We start from the raw sequence: 22,735 nt of genomic DNA, 5'->3' as shown, positions 1-22,735 counted from the left end.
TATTGGTGGCTTTGTAAGAAGAAAAAGAACCAGAACCCTCTCTCTCTCTCTCTCTCTCTCTCTGTCTCATACACACACTCTTTGTCTCTTGCCATGTAAAGTCCTGCATCATCTTTGGACTTTGCTAACAAAGCCATCCTACATACAGGCTTTCAACCTTAGACCAGAGTCATAGGCCCAAACAAACCTTTTTTCTTTATAAACCATTGCAAACACAGGTATTTCATTATGTAACAACAACAAAATGAGACAGAAAATTGGTCCCAAGAGTGGGATTGTTGCTAATAGCAAATTCCTGAGTGTGGAAAGATTTTAGACTGGGTGATGGGTAGAGGTTACAAGATTTGGAGGAATAGTCTATGAGAAGCTGGTAAGCAGAGCATTGTGGGCAGTTCCAATGAGGGATCAAAAAATGAGGAAAGGGCCCGGCAGCGTGGCCTAGCGGCTAAAGTCCTCGCCTTGAACGCGCTGGGACTCATATGGGCGCCAGTTCCAATCCCAGCAGCTCCACTTCCCATCCAGCTCCCTGCTTGTGGCCTGGGAAAACAGTTGAGGACGGCCCAAAGATTTGGGACACTGCACCCGTGTGGGAGACCTGGAAGAGGTTCCTGGTTCCCGGCATCGGATTGGCGCGCACCGACCCGTTGCGGCTCACTTGGGGAGTGAATCATCGGATGGAAGATCTTCCTCTCTTCTCTCCTCCTCTCTGTATATCTGACTTTGTAATAAAAATAAATATTTTTTTAAAAAAAAGGAGGAGAGCAGTTTCAAATGAAAAAAATTCTATCAGAAAATAGGCTAAAGACCAATATTGCTACACTGTGGCAAAGAAGTTGGCTGCACTGTGTCCATGCTCCCAGAATTTGAAGAAGAACCAAATTAAGAATGATGGACTAGGGTCAGTGTTGCAACACAGCAAGTCACGCCATGGTCTGTAGTACTCAGATCCCATAAAAGTGCTCGTTCATGTCCCAGTGGCCCCACTTCTGATTCAGCTCCCTGTTAATGTACCTGGGAAGGCAGCAGAAGATAGGAAAAGTGTCTGGGACCCTGCTACCCCATGGGAGCCCAGATGGAGTTCCTGATTTCTGGTTTCAGCCTGGTCCAACTCTCGCTGTTGTGAACATTTGAAGAGTGAACCAGCAGGTGAAACACACTCTCTCCTCTCTCTCTCTCTAAGTCTAATTGCCTTTCAAATAAGTAAATATTTAAAAAGTAAGGCATAGTAAGAAATTTCAAAACAGCAAAGCATACAAAGTATAGCAAAAATATTATTAGCCAATTTTAGTCATATTTCTATAGAATCAAGAAAAAAGGGTCAGCAAAGAAGAAAGATTTGAATATATTAGAAAATTCAGTTTAGCTATGGAAGAAGTAAAAAAAGGCAAGTTAGGATTCTGCTGAAAAAGTACTTGCTAAAAAGAATATTGCAGATTAAAGGGTGCCAGTTGCTTTGCATTTGGACAATTGTAAAAGGGCACTTTAAAAATCTTCAAGACTCCTCCCCCCACCCCATCACAGACACAGAGACCTTCTAAGGGTAAAATTGTTTCACAGAAGGACCCTTAGGCTGCCTTATCCTTTTTGACATCCAGGGCTACTGGGGGATGTATATCTATGCTCTTAGCTGGTTAAGTACTGCACACTAGACCCTTAGTTCAAGCAAGCCCAGCTACAGCTTGTGCCAGTGGCAGGCTTTGACATCCACTTATGTTCTGATTGGTGTACTGATTGTTAGGAGTTAAGACTTGTAGTGACTGTCACATATTTCTAAGGAAAGCCTAAGAGACTGGTGAGAAGCTTGTCATAGAATCAAAGAGGACAATGCCTACTGGATATGTGAGAGTAGAACTCCAACAAGAGCCCCAGAAAGGCCCAGCTACCAGCAATGTGCTGTGTTCATTGAGGAAAACAACAGACAGTGGGAAACAACAGCCCAATACAATAACATCAAAGTCATACGAGGAAGGCCACCTCAGGTCTTGGAGGCCCATCCCCTGCTGCAGTGTACACAGAATGCCAGGCTTCTGGTTTTAGAATTTAATGTCTGCCCTGCTAGGTTTGGGGCCTGTGTTGAGCTGATTGCTTCTTTCTGTTTATTTCTTCCATTTGGAATAGGAATATTTAACCTGTATACCTGTCCTGCCGATGTCACTTGGAGGTATGTATCAAGGAGGTTACCTTGAGTCTCAGATAAAATGTCATACTTTGGACTTTGGAAGAAATTCTAGCTTTAGGATCGTTGAGGGTGGTGTGATTGTATTTTGCATTGTCAGAATGACATGAACTTTAGGAAGCAAGAGTGTCATGCTTTCATTTGGGTATAGTTTGAATGTGTCCTCCATGGATTTGTGTGTTAAAATGTAATACCCAGGGCCCAGTGTGCTGGTCCAGCAACTAATCCTCACCTTGTATGTTCTGATTTCCCATATGGGCATCAATTTGTGTCCCAGATACTCTACTTCCCATCCAACTGCCTGCTTGTGACCTGGGCAAGCAGTAGAAGATGACCCAATGCCTTTGGACCCTGCACCCACATAGGAGACCCAGAAAAAGTTCCTGGCTCCTGGCTTTAGATCAGCTCAGTTCTGGCCATTGTGGCTGCTTGGGGAGTGAGCAGGCAGATGGAAGATCTTTCTTCCTGTCTCTCCTCCTCTCTGTAAATCTGCCTTTCCAAAAAATAAATAAATGAATGAATCTTTTTGAAAAATGCAATACCCATTTTGAGATGGTAAGGTGGTAGAAACTGAATCTGGCTATGGTATTTAAGCATTGGCCCTTGGAGAGATGATTAGGATTAGATGAGGTCATCAGAGTTAAACCCTCTCAATTAAATACTGGTGGCCATAAAAAGAGACAGAATAGACACACATGCACACTCCCTGTCTCTTGCCATGTGATGTTCATGGACTTTTAGTACTGTGGCAGCATGAGTGTCATCAACAGAAGACCTTAACCTTGCACCAGAGCCATGGCCAAAAGAGATATTTTCAAGCTACTCAGTCTTGGGTATTTCATTATAGTAATGAAAAATTAAGTAATATAACTTGTAAGGGTTCTTTTGCTATTAAAGATGCATTAAACATATTGAAGGTATTTTCCTTATGCTATTTTTGGCTCAAAAGAGGTTTTAATTTTTATAACTGAGAATCTTTCGTTTTATGGGATAGATTCCAATTTAATATAAAAAGTCTCATTTTGAAAACAATAAGTGGTAACACTTGGTTTTAGTATTCTTTTGATTAAGGGATTCCAATGTCAGGGGCAATAATGAATTCCAGAGTACTTTTTAATGAATTTGTGTTTAATTGATCACAAGATTAACATTTAAAAAAATACAATAATACATTTTCTAAACGTTACCTCATCTACAGCAACAACGTGAGAATTAACTAATTTGTGTATCCCTTTTTACAGATGAGGAAGCCAAAGCACAGAGCAGTAAAATAACAGGCTGGAGTGACTGGAGGAGCTGGCTGCCTAGGTCTGAGCACTTCTGTCATGATAGGAACCCACCTCCACTGATGCCATCATTGGATTCCAGGAGTGCAGCTTGCGCCGCTCATGGCACCCCATAAAGGGGCTCACCCCCAGTAAAGATGTTTCTGTTACATGGATTTGGGGTAAGGAGATTGGTCCTTCTGAAAAACTGTTTTTGGTGTCACCCAGAATTCAAATGTGTATCTTGTCTGTGTTAAATAATCAGTTTCTAGTCTCAGCTGAAACGTCCAATTGACTCTCTTGTATTGACTTTATCCAGTGACAACTTTTCTGGTATAAGAATTAGTTTAAAAATGAGGGGGCAGCATGATAGCCTAGTAGCTAAATCCTTGCCTTGCATCTGCCAGAATCCCATAAGGGCACCAGCTCGTGTCCCAGCTGCTCCACTTCTCATCTAGCTTCCTGCTTGTAGTTTGGGAAAGCAGTAGAAGGCAGCCCAAAGCCTTGGGACCCTGTACCCACATGCTGAAGACCTGGAAGAAGCTCCTGGCTGCAGTCCAGCTCAGCTTCAGCCACTGTAGCTGCCTGGGGAGTGGACCAGAGTATGGAAGATCTTTGTATCTCCTTCTCTATATATATCTGCCTCTCCAAGAAAAAATAGAATAAATCTTTAAAAAATTAATAACAAATATCAAGTATCTGATAGCCTTAAAATGAGAAACAAATGCATTAACTTCTGAAATCATTTGAGTTTTCCATAACACAAACAAAACCTATCAGAAAATCAATTATCTTGAGAACCTAAAAGACAAAAAATGTGGTTCATTTACATTTATTTAATCAATTGTTGATTATTTTCCATATTTTTCAATGCTTTTCATGATGATAAAATCACTTAATTTTTGCTCTAGTTGCTTCTCAGAAATTTAAAATACACATTAAGGGGGAAAACCAGTGCAGAGAAAGAAAAGAAAAATGAGAAGGACAAAAGAAACCTGCTTATAAAGAGAACCCATTCAAAGTATCTGCCATCAGTATGTGCACTGTGTAGATATCTTAATGATATGGCAGGGATGAAAGAGCTTCTGGCCCTTGACTTGATTTATCCAGCTCTCACCACCACTACTGTGATTATTGGGGTGTGAGGAGAATACATTCATGGAGCACTGAAGCCTTAGAAGTAAAAGGATTGGTGAGCGCTGGACGCCATCAAAGATCGCTGAGCTCAACTACCAACACACAGAGCCTCCCATGGAACACAGAACTGAGGACAGCCCTGGGGTCCAGTCCCCTTCTCCCTCTTCCTCCACACCTCTACCCTCCCTTCTTTGGGTAATCATTCACTTCAGATTTATTCTCCTCTTTTCTTTCTCATGCTTTGTTTTCTCCCATCCCAGCCTGTTTCTTATTCACATATTTATACTGTGAGACCAAAGCTTATTTTAATTGCAATTGTTGAAGCTTTCTAGCCCCTGCCTTAAATGTGTATTCCAAGTAGAATGACTTGAATGTTGCATTCTCTTTAAAGAGTAGAGAAAGTCTCTGTTAAATGATGTGTAGTAGGAAGTCTTTGTTGTTTTCTTTTGCCCTCTTGTGAATCAACAATTATTTTGAAATCACTTTTTTCTTTATACAAAAGTAACACTGTTACCTTCTGCTGGTTTCAGAAATGTAAGTTAAGGGAAACTCTGAAGAGGCAATTCCGTTTAGTTAGAGAAAGGTTGACTTGGGAATATCTTATGTCTGTTTTCTGAGAGGAAAGGAGAGATTTTATTTCAGAAAGCTAACTTCATTGCAAACTTTTCTCTGTGTTTTAAGATCTCTTGTGTTCAAAGCTCTCTGAGTTGCCCCTGTTATTAACCTGTGTGAGAACTAACCTGCAGTTAGCTACTGTATTGCACATAGTACATACCAAATCAGAGTCCCTCTCAAACACAAAAGCCCAGGAGGAATCACTAGGGAGTAAATTTTCATGTAATATTATGTGGGATACCAATTAGAATACTTCCATACTCATGTATCTGCTAAATTTTATGTAGATAATCCAGGAAAAGAAGGCTGTGTGGTTTGTTTTGTTTTCTATGAATTAATAATTGATCTGCAGGAATGGCTGAGTTGAATTCGTTTTGGGGTAAGAGGCTTCATGCGTTGGAGCTCAAGGAAGAGTTTCAAGGGAAAGACACTGGAATAGAGTTCTAGAGAGAAGAAAACCTTGTGTGGAGTGAAGAGTTCAGCTTCCTTGCTGTTGTGTCCTCTGAAAGCATTAAGCTAAATGTGGGATTGGTAATGAGATGAGTTAATAAAAATGGAAGTACGTCCTCAGTTACATGAAATGGGTTAGAAACCAAAGGGAAGGAAAACAGGAGAAGTGTACTGAAAGTGTGTTCAGTGCACTGTGCACATTAGGTAGGTATTGACTAAGTCTACAGGTAAGTGATCCATGGTAAGATTTGGAGCAATTACTTGACAAACACTAGTAGAGCTTTAGGAGTCTCACTCTCTATGATGACAAGGTGATGTTACTGCTCTAAAAAGTCTTGGAGGAGCTTCCTTGCAGGTAAAGGGAAGGGAAGATGAGCAGTTTTCCAGGCCCTTCCACCCCTGTATTATTGAGAGCAAATCCTCTTTTATCTGTTGTTCACATTGGATCCTTTGTGAGACTTCATTTGCAACAAAATGTTTCTTCAGGATGAAGGGGAAGGCATTATGGTGCTGTGAGGTAAGCCACTGCCCAAAGTGTCAGCATCCACTGTTCTGACTGCTCCGCTTCCGGTCCAACTCCCTTCCAGTGTCCTGAGAAACAGCAGAGGATGGCACAAGCATGTGGGTCCCTACCCATGGGGAGATCCAGATGAAAGCTCCTGGCTTCAGCCTGGCTCCGCCCTGGCTGTTATGGCCATTTGAGGAGTAAACCAGTGGATGAAAGATCTCTCTGTCTCTCCGTCTCTCCGTCACTCTGTGATCCTGACTTTCCAACAAATTAATGATTCTTTTAAAAAATGTTTCCCTTTTAGAATAAAAATGTGTTGAAGTGACTCTTCAATCTCCTAATCCTCAGAGCCTCAGGGTATGAAGGCACCTATGGGTGCTAACTCAACAAGGACAGGTTGCAGGCACCCTCCTCAGATTAGGAAGCACACTGCTAATGGGACGCTTGGCAATCCACATCCACATTGTGACCATGAGTTACTAATAGATAATCACAGTTTACATTTAGTGGACCATACATAATGGCCTAGCCATTAGTCTTAGTTTTGTTTCATTCTTAGGCATTTTTTGGTTATTACTGTTTTTCATCAATTCTTAAATACCATGTTCCTCTGTAAGTATTAGTACTCCCTAAAAGCAGACCACTTGTTACAATCAAAGACAAGTTAAAATTCACTCAAGTACAGTAAACTACTTAATCTTCATATTTGTGAAGTAACTACTATTGCCATCCGTTTTACAGAAAACTAAGGCAAAAAGAATGTAAGAAAATTTCCCAAGGTCATATTTCTAAGTGGTGATCTGATAATGACTACCATGATGCTAGCTAGCATTGCTAGTGAGCCGCTGAGGGGGTGACATGGACTGACTGCTGCCAGCATTGGGAATATGCATGATTCCCTATGGCATCTGTGATGAGAAGAGAAACCAACCACCACATCATATAGAATTATGTGTACCTTGTTGAGAACAGGAAGCTTGAGACGCATAGTTCTGCACATTTCATCAACTCTGTCCTACCTGACTTCATTCTTCTCAATAAAGACCATTTTTTCCTTAAATAATAGCACACATGCAAGTCCATTCAAACTGTTCCTTGAAGCGATACATTAGGGGAATCAGGAAATGTTAATTTGCTGCCTTTTCTTGGAAATTAAAAGCAAACAAAAACCTTTCTTGTAATTCTTGTGATAGTGGTGCAGTCACTCTGTTACATTTCTTTGCCAAATAAGAGCATAAGCTTTGGGGGAATCCTGTAGTTAGAACTTTTACCATCCCAGCTGATTTCTACAGAATTGTAATATTTAAAACAGTTTTCCTAACTACATAACAAATAAGATAATGTGTTTTGGACAAAGCAGGACTACCTATAATATTTTAAGATCACTAAAATACCACGGTGGAGAGGTGAACAGAAAGTAAATTCATAGCTAAAGTCAGGTGTAGAATATATTAGTTGTTAGAAACATGATTAAGAACAAGAGCAACGGGGAGCTTGGTGTACTTCCGCCTTGTGTGAGTATGGGGTGGGGAAAATACACGATCTCCCTGTCACCTACAACGAGCAAATGGGCAAGCAACTTGTCTTCAGTATATGTCACCCAGGAGGTCTGTGGGTTAGGAACATATGGAGTCAATTTGTTACTTGAGAATTGACATCACCTTGATAGTGGACTTCCCCAAAAATGGAATTCTAAGCAAAGTCATATCCCTACCTGGGGAGGCCTGAGATTTCCTTTTTCCCCTGTGTCTGACAGTCCAAATCTAACGTGTAAGACGCGAAGCCAACCTCACTCCCTCCACCCACATTTTCCTTGACATAACAACAGAAAAGATTTTCCCTAAGGCTTACTCAACTGTATGTTTAAGTAGCATTCTGAAAATTAGGAGGTAAGGTGACAAAACTGCTTTCAAGGAATTTTCTTTAACTGTAAGTTAAGAACTCTTTAACTCCTTATTCAGCAGGTAAAATAGAAATATACCAGTCTGAGAGAGAAAATGGCTATTTAAATTAATTACTAGGAAGCATTACATCATCAAAAACATTTATTGTACTTGTGTGTGTTTGGTATTTCTCTAGATGGTATCAGATCACTGCTCAGTTGGAGACCCAAGTAAAACTATAATTGTATATGTGCTTGAGAAAATGAAAGCATACAACAGGCCTTTATGTGTGAAGTGACACTAAGTCATGAGCAGACCAGGAGATATTTGTGATTCTTTTTAGTCACACTGAGTTTTCTTCATGTAATATCTGTCACAGATTTATTACTGGTGACCCATATCCTGATTTTTGTTAGCAAGAGGTACAAGCATGGTCATTAATCATAAAATAGTTTTTTTTAAGATTTATTTATTTTTATTGGAAAAGCAGATTTACAGAAAGAGGAGGAGAAACAGAGAAAAAGATCTTCCATTACCGGTTCACTCCTCAAATGGCTGCAACAACTGGAGCTAAGCTGATCCAACGCCAGAAGCTTCTTCCAGGTCTCCCACCCAGGTGCAGAGTACCAAGGCTTTGGGCCATCCTTCACTTCTTTCCTGGGTCACCAGCAGGGAGCTGGATGGGAAGTGGAGTATCTGGAACACGAAATGCCGCCCATATGTGATCCCAGTGCATTAAAAGCAAGGATTTAGCCACTGAGACATCATGCCAGGCCCATAAAATAGGTTTTAAAAACATTTATTTATTCAAAAGGCAGAATGACAGAAAGAGAAGACGACAGAATGAATCTTCATTTGCTGATATACTCCCCAAATGTTGGTTAGTCAGGACTAAGCCACTGTGAAGCTTAAAGCCAGGATATTCAAGTCTGCCACTTGGAGAGCAGGAATCCAAGCATTTGAACCATTATCCACTGCTCTCTGAGCTGTATTAGTAGGAAGCTAGATAGAAATGGAGCTCCAGGCTTTTGAACTAGTGCTTGCACATGGGATGCTGGTATTGTGGGTGGCAGCTAATGTGCTGTACGACAACCACAATGCTGGCCCCCCATAGAGCAGTTTTTGTCTTTGAGGGCTTTATAGTAATTAAAATCATGAGCAAACACTTTAGCATCAAACTATGATTGAAGCTTCAGTAAAAATAATCAAGATGGGGGCCCAGTGTAATGGCACAATGACTAAATCCTCACCTTGCCAGCACCAGAACTCCACATGGGTGCAGGTTCGTATCCAGGCTGCTCTACTTCTCAGCCTGGGAAAGCTGTAGAGGATGGCTCAGGTTCTTGGGACCCTGTACTGCATGGGAGACCCAGAAGAGGCTCTTAGATCCTGGTTTCAGATTGGCTCAGTTCTGGCCACTGTGGCAATTTGGGGAGTGAACCAGCAGATGGAAGATCTCTGTCTCTATCTCATGATAAATCTGTTTTTCCAATAAGAATAAAATAAATCTTAATCAAAACAAAACAAAAACTAAGGTAATATGAACAAAGCATAGGCTTTAACTAATAATAGTACACTATTGGGCCCAGCACAATGACTCGATTGATTAATCGTCACCAAGCAAATGCCGGGATCCCACATGGGCACAGGTGTGTGTCTCAGCTGCTCCACTTTCCAATTATGGCTTGGGAAAGCAGTGGAGAGTGACCCAGGGCCTTGGGACCCTGCATCTGTGTGGGAGACCTGGAAGAAGCTCCTGGCTCCTGGCTTTGAATCAGGTCAGCTCCAGCCATTGTGGCCACTTCAGGAGTGAATTGGCAGACGGAAGATCTTTTGCTCTGTCTCTCCTTCTCTGTATATCTGCCTTCCTAATAAAAATAAGTAAAAAAAAAAAAAAAGCAGTAAGATTCACATGAATTTGGAAGAAGGCTTGTAATATAAATTTTAGTGTAAAAAACTTTCAAGACTTAGAAATCATGACAATATTTACTACTTTTGATTCATTTATCTAAAAAGATTCATTAGGAGAAAAAAATATAGAATAAGAGCTTTAACATTGAACTTGTTGGCATTCCTTTATGAGGCCTTGTGCTAGAATGTATCCTGTTAATGCTGAATTAAGTTAGTGATTTTTTTTTTCTTCTTGATTTTACATAAGAAAACCTCAAAATAAATACCTCTTGCTACAGCATAGTATAAAGATCCTACCTTTCCACAGCCTGGACCATGCCTGATTCAGAAAGACCCTTGATAAATATTTGCTGCATGAAAGATTGATTGGATTAGTTCATTGATTGCCTGGTAATCATCATATACAGGAAGTGTGGATAGATTTGATATGAAACCAGTCATCACCTCCACCCTGTTTCCTGCAATTAGAATAAGGTTTATCAGTCACCACAGTGGGAGGAGACCACCACAGTCTGTTAAGCTAGTCATGAAAATAGATGGCACAAGTTCTAGAGACTAGATGCTGGTGACTTCTCTGCCATTACATTCTAAACAAAACCCGGCAAGTATGCCATAGGTAAAATGAACTGTTTCCATTCATGAAGCAGACACATTTGTTAATTAATCAAAAAGCGATCAACTTGAGCAGAGCTAGGCAAACGCCTTGAGCGGTTAAAAAAAAGTTTCCTGCAGAAAAGCATTTCTTTTGATGATAACTTTAAAAATTAATTTGTGTAGTTTCTTTTTCAGTCGCTGCACTTGATCTGTATCGTGCAGCATTATTAGCATTTGTTAACAACAAAAGCGGTAAGGAAATTACTCACCATGCTTGTCAGACAGGGTTATTAGAGGCAGAGAATAGTGGCCTCCGTGGAGTACTCAGTTCAGATTGCTGCAGTCAGCAGAGGTGTGGGCCACGGTGGGGGAGGATGTGAGAATGGAAGAAGCAATTGGCTTGCCTGGGTTTCTGGTGAAGCATTTCAGTTTGTAATGCTAGCTGTCTCACTGGGTGAGGAGGATGAGTTTCTTTTGGTCTAAAAGAGAGAGGTTGCTTGGACATAAATTCAGATGGGGAATAATACAGTTCAAAAAAGTCTTTGAATTTGGCTTTGTGAAAGCCTGGATGACGGAGGTTAGGTGAGGTTCCAGGAGATCAGTGGTATGGACTATGTTTTATTACTTAAAAGTGTGCAGCAATTAGTTTGTGTAATTCACTTCCCTTGGAACATTTGATTCCATAGAGTTGGGTTCCAGTTACAAAATTGAGTATCCTAGGTGTTTTGATTCCTATATGTCTGTAGTTAATGGAGAATTCTTTATTCATGTAAAATTCATCCTGTCAGGGCGAGTGTTGTAGCTGCCTTTTGGGACTCCCACATCCCAAGGCGGAATGCCTGAGGATGAATTCTGTCCCTGCTTTTAATTCAGCATCATCTTTGAATAGAGCAGATGATGACTCAGTACTTGGGTCTGTGCTACTCCCATGGGAGACCCAGGTAGAGTTCCCGAATCCTTGCTTCTGTCTGGCCTAGAACCAGCTATTGCCAGCATCTGGGAGGTGAACCAGCAATTAAATAGAATGTCTGTCTGTCTGTCTGTCTGTCTGTCTCTCTCTCTCTCTCTCTCTCTCTCTCTCACACACACACACACACACACACACACATACACACACACACAATCTGTGTCTAGCTGTCATAGTGCTTTTCAAATAATTAAAGAATAAATCTTAAAAAGAATTCATTCATTCAACATTTATTATGCACCAACTAGTCACTTTTTTCTGATTTTTTCCCATTATATAGATACTTCAGAAGTTTCATGGAAGATAGGATTAAAAGATAAGTATATTTTGGTTTAAAATTTTTTGAAGTCTGTGCATATGAAAAATCTTCATGTAGTTCATGGATCTACATACCATGAAAAAACTGCATGGATTTAAAAAATGTTTTCACCAAAATGAACCTATTATTTCCCCTTTGCCACCAAGTTCTTAAAGTCTTATAAATGGGAACTGATGGGATCTTCTTTTTGCTGTTTTATTGCATAAGACCTGCAAGTGTTTTAGCAGACTTCCTAACAACTATAGTGCTTCTCACAAAGCAACTAAAAATAAAACAGCTCCCTCTCTTGCAAAAGAATTATTTTCAAAAGTGCCTCCTGACTCAGAGGAGGAAGACTAGCACCAGAGCACAGGGCTTGGCAATGGCAGTGCCCTCATCCCACCTTTCCCTGCAGATCACTTTGCAATACAGCTGGGACCTTCCTTGTGTGGGGGTCGGCCTTACTTGGAGTCCCAAAGAGTATTGAACATTCCTACAATCCTTGCCATATGAAGAATCTCTATTCCACTGCTTCCCAGTTGTCCCACTGGACAAATAAGAAAATGAACTAGAGTCATTTTCTTTTCCTAAAAACAGTATTTTCTTGTCTAAGCGAGAGACCGAGAACACAGACTTAGGAGTAATGCTGCTGAGCCTCAATTGAGGCCCTTTGACTTAAGTGCAGTCTGATCTTATAAAACCTTACAAATTTGTGAAGCATAAATTAAATAAAAACTCCCTGCATCTCAGTTTTTTCTTTCATAAACTGGAGACAACCCTAGTGCTTAGTACTTAGTTCATCCACTTGGTCTGAGCATTAAATGATATAATGCATGTAAAGCCTTTGGTACAATGACTGGAATTTGGTGAGTTCTTAATTACCATTATCTATCAAGACTGATGTAGTGGCATAGCAGATAAATATCTCCAGCATCCCCTATGGGCACCAGTAAGACTCCAGCTGTTCCTTTTCTGATCTAGTTCCCTGCTTGCCTGAAGAAGCAGTGGAAGATGGCTCAGGTGCTTGGGTCCCTTCCAGTCCTGTGACAGACTTTCATGAAGCTTCTGGCTCCTGGCTTCAGCCTGGTCCAGCCCTGGCTGTTGTGGCCATTTAGATAGTAAACCAGTGGATGAAATATTCTCTCTCTCTCTCTCTCTCTCTCTCTCCCGCTCTCTCACTCTCTCCCTCACGCTCTCTCACTCTCTCATTTCATCCTCTCTGTGTCTTGCCTTTCAAACAAACAAAAATAAAATTTTAAAAAATAGTCATTAGTTATTTTCATCCTTATTACAATGTAGTTAGTGAAAGTAATTCTGTATCTGCAGAAAGCCAGGGGCAGCCAATCCCATCTCTCATCTAACAGAGCTCTGGTATCACACACCTCACTGTCACTCATTAGCCTATCCATTTGCCACTTCCCCGATTATAGCACACTCAGGTGCCTTGCCAATAGCAAATAGGAGTATTTATTGTACAAGTTTTGACTAATCTACTGCTCAGGCTTCTGAAGTTACTGTCACACCCCTGCACATACTTGATGTCTTTATAGGGTAAAGTAAAATAGAAGATTTTGCTTTGATTAAATCAGATGATTAGTCCTTTACTGATACCCTCACATGCTTCCAAAAATGATCTGTGCAGATTGAGGAATGATCCCCTGGAGCTAGCAGTATGGCATAACATTTAAGATGACACTTGTAATGCTGGCATCCCATATGACACCAGTTTGAGTTCCATCTGCCCTACTTCCACTCCAACTCCCTGATAAGGCACCTGAGTCCCTGGGACCCTGCCTGCCATGTGGGAGACAGATGAATTACTGGCTCCTAGCTTCCTGGTCCAGCCCCAGCTGTTCAGGCCATCTGGGGAGTGAACCAGTATGCAAAAGATCTCTCTCCCTCTCTGCTTTCCCCTCTCTTTTTAAAACTCTGCCTTTCAAATAAATAAACAAATGAATAAATAATTTTTTAAAAACAAGTAATCACTAATCAGAGGTGGGGGAACTTTTCTGCCACCTGAATATTTATATTATAATTATAATCTGTAGGCCATACAGAATTATCTATTTAAAAATTAGGCTGATGTGGATTTATTGAATATTGAGGCTCATCTTCAGTTGCTTTGGCAGGACCAGACCCAATGATTTTACAGTTTTAATATAGCCTGCAGGCCAGATACTCCCAACCCCTGCATGAAATCCTAACATCTAAAAAGAAGACAATGTTTAGTCAGCCATTGCTGTACAACCAATAACTCCAAAGCCTCATGGTTAAACACAATCACTACTGTCATGAGTCCATGTGCTGGCTTGATAGCTCCCTGGATATAGGGAAGGCTTGACTGATCTTGACCAGGCTTGTTCATGCATCTATGGTCAGCGGCATGCTAGCCATGGCTGGGAAAACTCCATTCTGTTTAAGGTGACTCTCATAGAAGACATACATGATTTAAATCATGACCTAGCATGACTTTGACATGGTTAGCCTGCCCATGCTCAGACAGGGGTCAAAGTGAAAACAAGTCCGGGCCCAGCGTGATAGCGTAGTAGTTAAAGTCCTCACCTTGCATGCGCCCGAATCCCATATAGTCACCAATACTAATTCCGACAGCCCTGCTTGTGGCCTGGGAAAGCAGTCGAGAACGGCCCAAAGCTTTGGGACCCTGCACCCGCATGGGAGACCTGGAAGAGTTCCTGACTCCTGGCTTCGGATAAGCTCAGCACTGGCCGTTGCGGTCACTTGGGGAGTGAGCCATCGGACGGAAGATCTTCCTTTCTGTCTCTCCTCCTCTCTGTATATCCACCTTTCCAATAAAAATAAATAAATCTTAAAAAAAAGAAAACAAGTTCTTTTTCAAGTCTTTGATTGTGCTGATCTCAGTAATGTGTCAAAAAAAAGAGAAAAAAATCACATGGTCAAGATCAGAGTTACCATGAAAGGGTGTCACTGAAAAGTAAGAACAGAAGAAGATATGAAACACTGTGTGATGATGGTGTTCTATGACACCCAGTCAACAGTGCTTTTAAATGTTTCTGGCTTATAATTTCATCTAGTATACGTTTCATCGCTTCGAAATTCAACCAGTGTTACAATTTATATGCACACACAGGTTTATTCTTATTTCAGTCAAAGGAGCTGTCTTGAAAAACAGTACCAAATCCAGAGATAAAGTGATTGAAACAGTTTTATTGTGGTTTGTTGTTGTTGTTTAATGTATTTTTATTGGAAAGACAGATTTACAGAGAGGACAGAGAGACAGATCTTCCATCCACTACTTCATTCCCCCAAGTGGCTGCAATTGTGGAGCTGAGCTGGTCTGAAACCAGGATCCAGGAGATTCCCCTATGTCTTCCATGTGGGTGCAGGGGCCCAAGAACTTGAACCATCCTCTCTGCTTTCCCAGGCCATAAGCAGAGAGAGCTGTATCAGAAGTGGAGCAGCTGGACTAGAACTGCAACCCATATGGAGTGTCAAAGCCACAGAAAGAGAATCAGTTTGCTATGCCACCACATTGGTCCCAATGTGTTTGACTTCCCTACACAGCTTAAAAGTCAAGTCTTTGGAGCAGAGGTCATCACAGAGTTGTAACTAGCATCTGCCAAAAGCTAAACAGCTTGTCCTCATCACCTGTGTGCCCTGAATAAAAACACATTAGAAAATGAACAGAAAGTAAACGAACAGACAAGCTCTTAGGAGCGGTACCCCGCATCTGTCTGCTCTGCACACACGCTCTCTGGAATTGGAATCATTTGTGTGTTAAGAGAATAAATGAAAAATGACTTGCCACATCAAAGAAATAAAAAATAAGAGTGGGTCCCAGCACAATAGCCTACTGGTTTAAGTTCTTGCCTTGCATGCACTGGGATCCCGTGTGGGTGCTGGTTTATATCCCGGCTGCTCCAATTCCCTCCCAGCTCCATACTTGTGGCCTGGGAAAGCAATAGAGGATGGCCCAAAGTTTGGGGACCCTGCACCCTAGTGGGAGACCCACAGGAAGCCTATGGCTCCTAGCTTTGGCTCAGCATAGCTCTGGCCATTGTGGCCATTTGAGGAGTGAACCAGCACATAAAATATCTTTCTCTCTGTTTCTCCTTCTCTCTGTAAATCTGACTTTCCAATAAAAATAGATAAAACATTTAAAAAGAAAAAAAGAGTGGAAAAATATTGCATGCAGTCTTGATCAAATTCTCTTCATGACCTAATTTGGACTTTCAGTAATTAGCTAGCAAAATTATTTTAAAATAGATTGTTTTCTATGTGAGTTTAACCCATTGAAGTAAGACTAAAGTGATGAGTTATGCAGTGCAACCACCTGTTAGAGAATGTCACTTAAGACAGTGTGGCAGATGAATTCCTTCTTTCACAATTGGTTATATGCATATGAACGAAGGTTACAGAGGACATGAATTTCTAGTTCCAACTGGTTTGCAAGACCATAGTCATTATGACCTATGAATTCTCCAAAGTGCACCTTTTCCTTTAAAATTCTCATTTGGGTCTTAACTCTGGGATATGCAAAAACATCCTCAAGATTGGGACCTTCTAGTTTACTGTGTGTTACAAGCTCTACCGTAGCAATACAATTATTCACATCTACAGAGTATTTGAAGACAGTATGTAATTTTCTCTTTTTTTTTTCAAAACTGCCTTGATATGTCTTCACAGAACCTAGTTTCCAATAGTAATACCCATTCAACGCCCCCACCAGCTCCTTGCCACACCTACTCTTAAATGTGGTGACCGTAGTGCCCAGAGTTTAGTAAATTGGGACAGTTCCCAGGCCCTACATTTTTTCCCCCTCAGACTTCCTCTCTCCCCACATTACGATGATAAGTGGCTAAAAAATGACTCAGGAGGTGGAGTGTGGAGGAACAAGAGGAGGCTTCCAGAAGCAAGTATGGAAACAAAAAGTCATGAAGGTTTCATACTCATATAACTAACTCATCTTTGCTCACCAAGGCAAAGAGAGTGGCACGTTCCTTCTTTCCACAGGTTTTTCAGGATGCATGTGCCTAATGAGCCTTACCAATTAATCCTTAGTAAAAAAAAAAAAAAGTAGCAGGAGACAGCTTATGAATTAAATGCAACAGACAATGTGATTTTCCCTCAGACAGTCTTACTGTACCAGCCACAGTGATCCCAGGTGATAACCAATATCCATGATGAATCTACTAGTGGTAGTGCAAGCAAATATAAAACCTGAGTGTTGTAAGTCATTCTTCCAACAGTGTAATGTTCTAAATGTTTTGATGAGTACTCTAACACCAACAGTATTCAGCTTTGGACTACTCCTTGTAGTCTTTTCCCTCTTGTTTTGTTTCTTTCCTTAATCACATCTATGTGTATTCTTTCAGAAGTCTCTGAGGTGAGTTGATAGAGAGCAAATAGAGGAGGGTTATCCCTTATCTGCTTTACATCTTTGCTTCCTATGTTATTTCATTCTATTCTAATTTGGGGTTTCTATAAGAACATTTTAGCTAAACACTGAGAAGCTATGAATGGGAAATTTTATCTGGTTAAATATGCAAAGGAAGAATTAGCTCAGGCTCCTTTATTGCAAGGCTTTCCTGTTTGATATGCTATTAAGTCTGTGACTATCCACTGAAGTTTGATTATGACATAGTCTCTGTACTCACACAAGAATTGAAACACCAAAGTCTTGGATTAGCAGCATTAAGGAACTGTGTGTTTACTTTTATTACAGTGTTTAGAGGTAGGGCATTTAGGAAATAATTGCATTGGATCAGTTCATTTTAGTGGAGCCTGATGATTGAATCTTGATGAATTTCTAAGAAGAGAGACAAGAATCAGACAGCCATAGACAGACATGTGTATTATTTGTCTTTTGCTGTGCAGTGTCCTGTGCCACTTCGGGATTCAACCAGTAAAAGACCCATTACTAGAGGCAGAATCAATAGGGCTCTCTCCATCTTGGACTATGAGTCTCTAAAATCATAGGCCAACATTAATCTCCTTTCTTTATAAAGTAGTCTACCTCCCAGGCCTCATCATCATAATAAAAAACTGAGTGACACACTTTCCAAGAGTAAAATGACTGTAGAGACTCTTTCACATTCAACATGAATGTGTCGAATGTGAAAGGAACAAACCCTACAGAACGCACTCTGGGAATTTGCTCCAGATACATCCTTGTACAGTTTGTTACAGGCACATCCCAGCACAGATATGGAACATCTCCACCAAGAGATGCTGCTAAATAGAACAATCTTCCTGTGACCAGGTTGCCATCTCTGAAAGGGCTGACTTTCAAATGTTACATGTAGGCCTCTGGATGCCTTTTGAATGACCTGGCATGGAAATAGACACTGTCTATATTTACTCCCATTGATTTTCATAATATAGAGTCTGAAATTATTCACTCATTCAACAAATTTTCACTGAACACAAACTTTATGCCACACAAACAGATCAAGAATCTCAGTGCTCATAAAGCTCAGATTCTGATAGATAGAAATAGGTAATATCATGGAATATAAAGAATATATAATCCTACACACCAGTAATTGCTGAAGACAAGAAAAGCAAGGCCCAGCATTGTAGCTTAGTAGGTTCAGCCACCTCTTAGGATGCTGTCATCCCATATTGGAGTGCCAGTTTGAGTCATGACTCTTTTACTTCTTTTTTTTTTTTTTTAATTATTTATTATTTAACTTCAGTAATTACATTGTATTATGTGACACAGTTACATAGATACTTGGGTTCTCCCCACCCCTCCCCAAACCCTCCCACCATGGTGGATTCCTCCACCTTGTTGCATAACCACAGCTCAAGTTCAGTTGAGATTTCCCCATTGCAAGCGTATACCAAACATAGAGTCCAGCATCTTATTGTCCCGTCAAGTTCAACGGCTTCTTAGGTATACCCTCTCTGGTCTGATGACAGAGCCAGCAGAGTATCATCCCAGTCAATTGAAAGCTCCAACATACCATCAGCAAAAATTTACATCATTAAAATTTACATCATTATCTTTTACTTCTGATCCTGCTTCCTGAGACAGAGCCTAGAAAGGCAGAGGGTGATGACTGAAGTAAATGGGTTCATATGACCCATGTGGGAGAAATGGATTGAGTTCCTGGATCCTTGCTGTGCTTGGGTCAACCCCTGCTATTGTGCGCATTTAAGGAAAGAACCAGCAGATGGAAGAACTCTCTCTCTAAAGAGAAAGACTTGGGATATTGTTGTGGGCTAAGGAGTTGATTTACATTCCTTAAGCTGAGCACTCAGGTATTGAGCCTGCAGCTGTAGCACCTGGCCTTTTCAGACTCATTGGCGTCCTATTGTCCTGTTAATGGGCTTGGGGGAAAGAGCATAAATTAGGGTAATAAAGAGGCCTGAGAGAGACTTCTACCACCATCAGGGTCTCCGTGTGACCCTCGGACATTTGCTGTGCCTACTATACCGGCTCAGCTGGCTGCGACAGGATATGGTGCTGTGAGTAGGTATTGTTCTTCTTGATGAGCACAAGGAAGACCTAATGGACAAGTAAGAAAAGGAATAGCCAAGAATATCTTCTGAAAATTCCAAATAAAGAGGAAATGCTCAGGACAGGGGCCTGAGAGCAAGTCTGTGTTTTGGGAGAGTATCTGAGCCTGCAAACATAAAACTGGATGTGATCAGCATACCTTAATAGTTCAAAGCTGAGCTGTTGTTGAGTTCATCAAAGTAGATCATAAAAACAAAAGGTTTAAAAATTGAGCCTCTAAGGGTAAGCACCTCACAGTTTATAGTTGATGAGGAGTAGTCAGTAAAAGGAAGAAAATCTAAGAGAACAGAAACCAAAAGAGGAAACAGTGACCAACCCAATAGAATACTGATAGACTAAGGAAAATGTCCATAGAGTGACCTGGATGTAACAAGGTCAAAGCCATTGGTGAACTTAGAAGGGGCTATTTCGGTGAATTAGTGGAGACAAAAAAAAGTCCGTTGAATGTAGGTCTAACAGATAATGGAAGGAATATAGACAACTGGAAGAGATAATTATTTCCAAGAGTTTGGAATGCACATAGGAGCAGAGAAATGAAGTAGTACGAGGGTTGAGCTGTTAAAATCATTTTAAGATAGAAAAAAATAATCATCGGTTTTTATGCTAAACAGCCATTGGAACAGAGAAAATGAATGACAACAGAAGAAACTGATGCACGACTGTCATCAAGTGAAGCTGAGATCTGCTGTACAATCAGGGCTTGTCCTTAGAACAGAGTAGCCCCAACATAATAGGAAGCTTACTCTACAGACATAGATGCAAGCAGGTTAGTCAGTGCATTGATGGGGGCGGAAGAAGTTCACCTGCAATTGTTTCTGTTTTCTCGCTGTGCAGGGGAATGGAAGCGTGGGCAATAGATAAGGAAGAGTGAGATGGGAAGCGTGGAAAGGATAAGATGTGAAATAGCCTCATGAGAGTGAGTGGACTAGGGAATCTGGTGAGATTATCAGGCAGTCCCAGGGCTCTTTTAAGATTGGTAGTCATACATCTTGAGCGATACCAGTTGTTACAGAAGATGTATTTCCCCTGCCAAACTCTGTCTTGTACATGTAAGTGGTGGAAAGGCAAATTTAACAAGTTACACTCTTGCCAAATGGGACAATGAAGTGACAAAGAAGGCAAAATGACACATAAAGAGAGTTGTGATGGCATGACAATGGAGTAAGGAAAATTCATGTCAAATCCTCAGCAAGTTGGTAGTGATGGAGTGAAAGATTACTGGCACTCGATGAAGTTGGAAAGATGGGCAGTATTTATTGAAGGATTTGATGCTTGGTATTGAGACTTTAAAAGGATCAAAGCAATTTACAATGATAAAGTCTGGTAGGGTCTGATTGCAGAAGTGAGGAGGAGAGAATGATGTAAAGTCTTTGAAATCAAAGAACTGATTGTCCAGAATATTAAAAAAGTTAGATGAACATTTAAAGAACCAAGAATGGCCAAAGGCAGTGTTCAAGAAAGTAGGTGACAATTAGCCAAGAGCTAAAATTTCAAGGAATGAGGGAACAGACAAGTGGTGTAATATGGGCCTTATGGTATACAGTTCAAAGCAGGTGTCTTATACGTTAGGATCAAGGACACAAAAATAGTGTAAAACAAAGCTAGCAGCTCCCCAAATGGCTGCAAACCAGGACCCTGGAATGTCATCTGAATCTCCCACATGCGTGGCAGGGGCCTAAGCACTCAGGCCATCCTCCACCGAGGAGGCAGCTTAACCCACTGCACCACAATGCCAGCCACCCAATTACATAATCTAGATGAATATTTTGTGTTGGTTTTCTTTTCTTTTTTGTGCTTATAACTTTTTCTGTCTTGTTTTTCTTTTCTCATTTGCTTTTCTTTATTGTGTTCAACCAGTAAGCATGTGTTCTCAGCCTGCAGTGTATATTAGAATGACCTAAAGAAGTTTTTAAAAATGATACCCTGGCTTATTGATGTAATTGTTCAGAGACGGAATTAAGATGTTTGTATATTATGAAGTTCTCCAGGTGATTAATGAGCTCACATTCTGCCCACTAGTCCAAAGGAAGAATTTGAAGAGCTTTGTCTTTGTGAACTTATGCATTGTCATGCAGGATAATCTATTCTTCTCAGTATAGCCTGGACAACAGTCCTCATCCAATAGAATTAGGAGGAAACCCTGAGGCAGAGGTTATGGCTTAGCAGGATGCCAGTACCACATGATTGAGTGCCTGGATGTAGTCCCGCCTGCACTTCCTACCTGCTTCCTGCTAAGGCACACCCTGGGAGGTAGCAGATGACAGCTTAAATCGTTGAGCTGACCCTAAGTTGGATTCCTGGCATGAATCTGGCCCAACCCCAGCTATCAAAAGCATTTGGGGAGTGAACCAGCCCTTTAGATAAATAAAAATTTTTAAATGTGATATTCTTACAAAAGAAATTCCATTTTTCATTAAGACATTTAGTTAATTTTTAAAAATCTTCAATGGAAATGGATGAAGGAAATAGGAAGGGGGATGGTTTTTTTGTTTGTTTTTTGTTTTTAAATCTGGAAAGCAGAACATCAAATTAAATAAAACTTGCAAGTGCCTTTTCCAGATCATCCAGGTTTAAAGGTGTGGTGCTGGGCAGCTAATGTGAACATCCCAGATGGCTTCTGTCCTTCCTTCTTCCCACCTTCTAAAGCTGCAAACGGTGCTGAGGTAACTGACTCGGGGTTCTCTCTCACTGCTGGTTTCTGCGTAGGAGTGTTGCACACACCAGGCTCACTTAGCACCTGCATTTGTATTATGAAAACTGCACATCCACCATTTGAACATTACCTCAAATTGTATAATTTACTCTCACAAAGTGGAAAAAAGAAGTTTCAGAATATGCATTCAACCTCTTTTGGCCCTCTGTGGGAACAAGCAAAGAATGGGGTCATTAAAGTCCAAGAGCCCTGTGCACAGAGCCCACCTGCAACTGTGCTGTCATGCCAGCCTGCTTGCCTGCTGTATTGACTCTCTTGGCCCTTAACTTCAAGGCCAAACTAGGCCACCAGTATACAAAGATTGGTAAATTTGTTTGCTTCACTAACAAAATATTTCCCAAGGTTGATTTGATGGTCCTGGTTCTTTCATTACAGGTCTTTGTCCTGGAATAATAAGACAGGAACGTCTTAGAATCGTGTACTTTCATTATAGCCTTCACCTTTATTTAGCCACCCTTGTCTTTCTCAGTTGGGTTTCTGAAGTGCCCAAACCAAGCCCATGGCATTTCTAAACAGTTAGCACAACCAGAACAAAATCCTTGAAGTTATCTCTGTTAATCATCTAACTGCTTCTCTTTGCCTTAATAAACAGTAACTGTCAGCCACACCTTTACATGCCAGGGGAAAAACAAACATTGGTTGAGAGAAGTCTGAGAATGAGCTGGGTGAAAGTGTATGAAGCATCTCCCTGTGTCTCCTTTCTCTCCCTTCCTT

At 40.9% G+C, this 22,735-nt stretch overlaps 1 long non-coding RNA gene across 1 annotated transcript in view; it reads left to right on the top strand.

Annotated features, from left to right (window-relative positions):
- The window catches only part of LOC131480809 (uncharacterized), a 53,833-nt gene that overhangs the window by 9,580 nt on the left and 21,518 nt on the right, over positions 1-22,735 (top strand). The window contains exons 6-8 of the long non-coding RNA XR_009245836.1: positions 3,418-3,623; positions 19,920-20,074; positions 22,121-22,325. This is a non-coding gene — a long non-coding RNA (uncharacterized LOC131480809). The remainder of the gene's footprint in view (positions 1-3,417; positions 3,624-19,919; positions 20,075-22,120; positions 22,326-22,735) is intronic.

Source organism: Ochotona princeps, chromosome 7, assembly GCF_030435755.1.
Source record: "Ochotona princeps isolate mOchPri1 chromosome 7, mOchPri1.hap1, whole genome shotgun sequence".
In the NCBI taxonomy this organism is placed as follows: domain Eukaryota; kingdom Metazoa; phylum Chordata; class Mammalia; order Lagomorpha; family Ochotonidae; genus Ochotona; species Ochotona princeps.
Note: the sequence above shows the minus strand (reverse complement) of the source record. Positions and strands in the feature narration are given on the sequence as shown.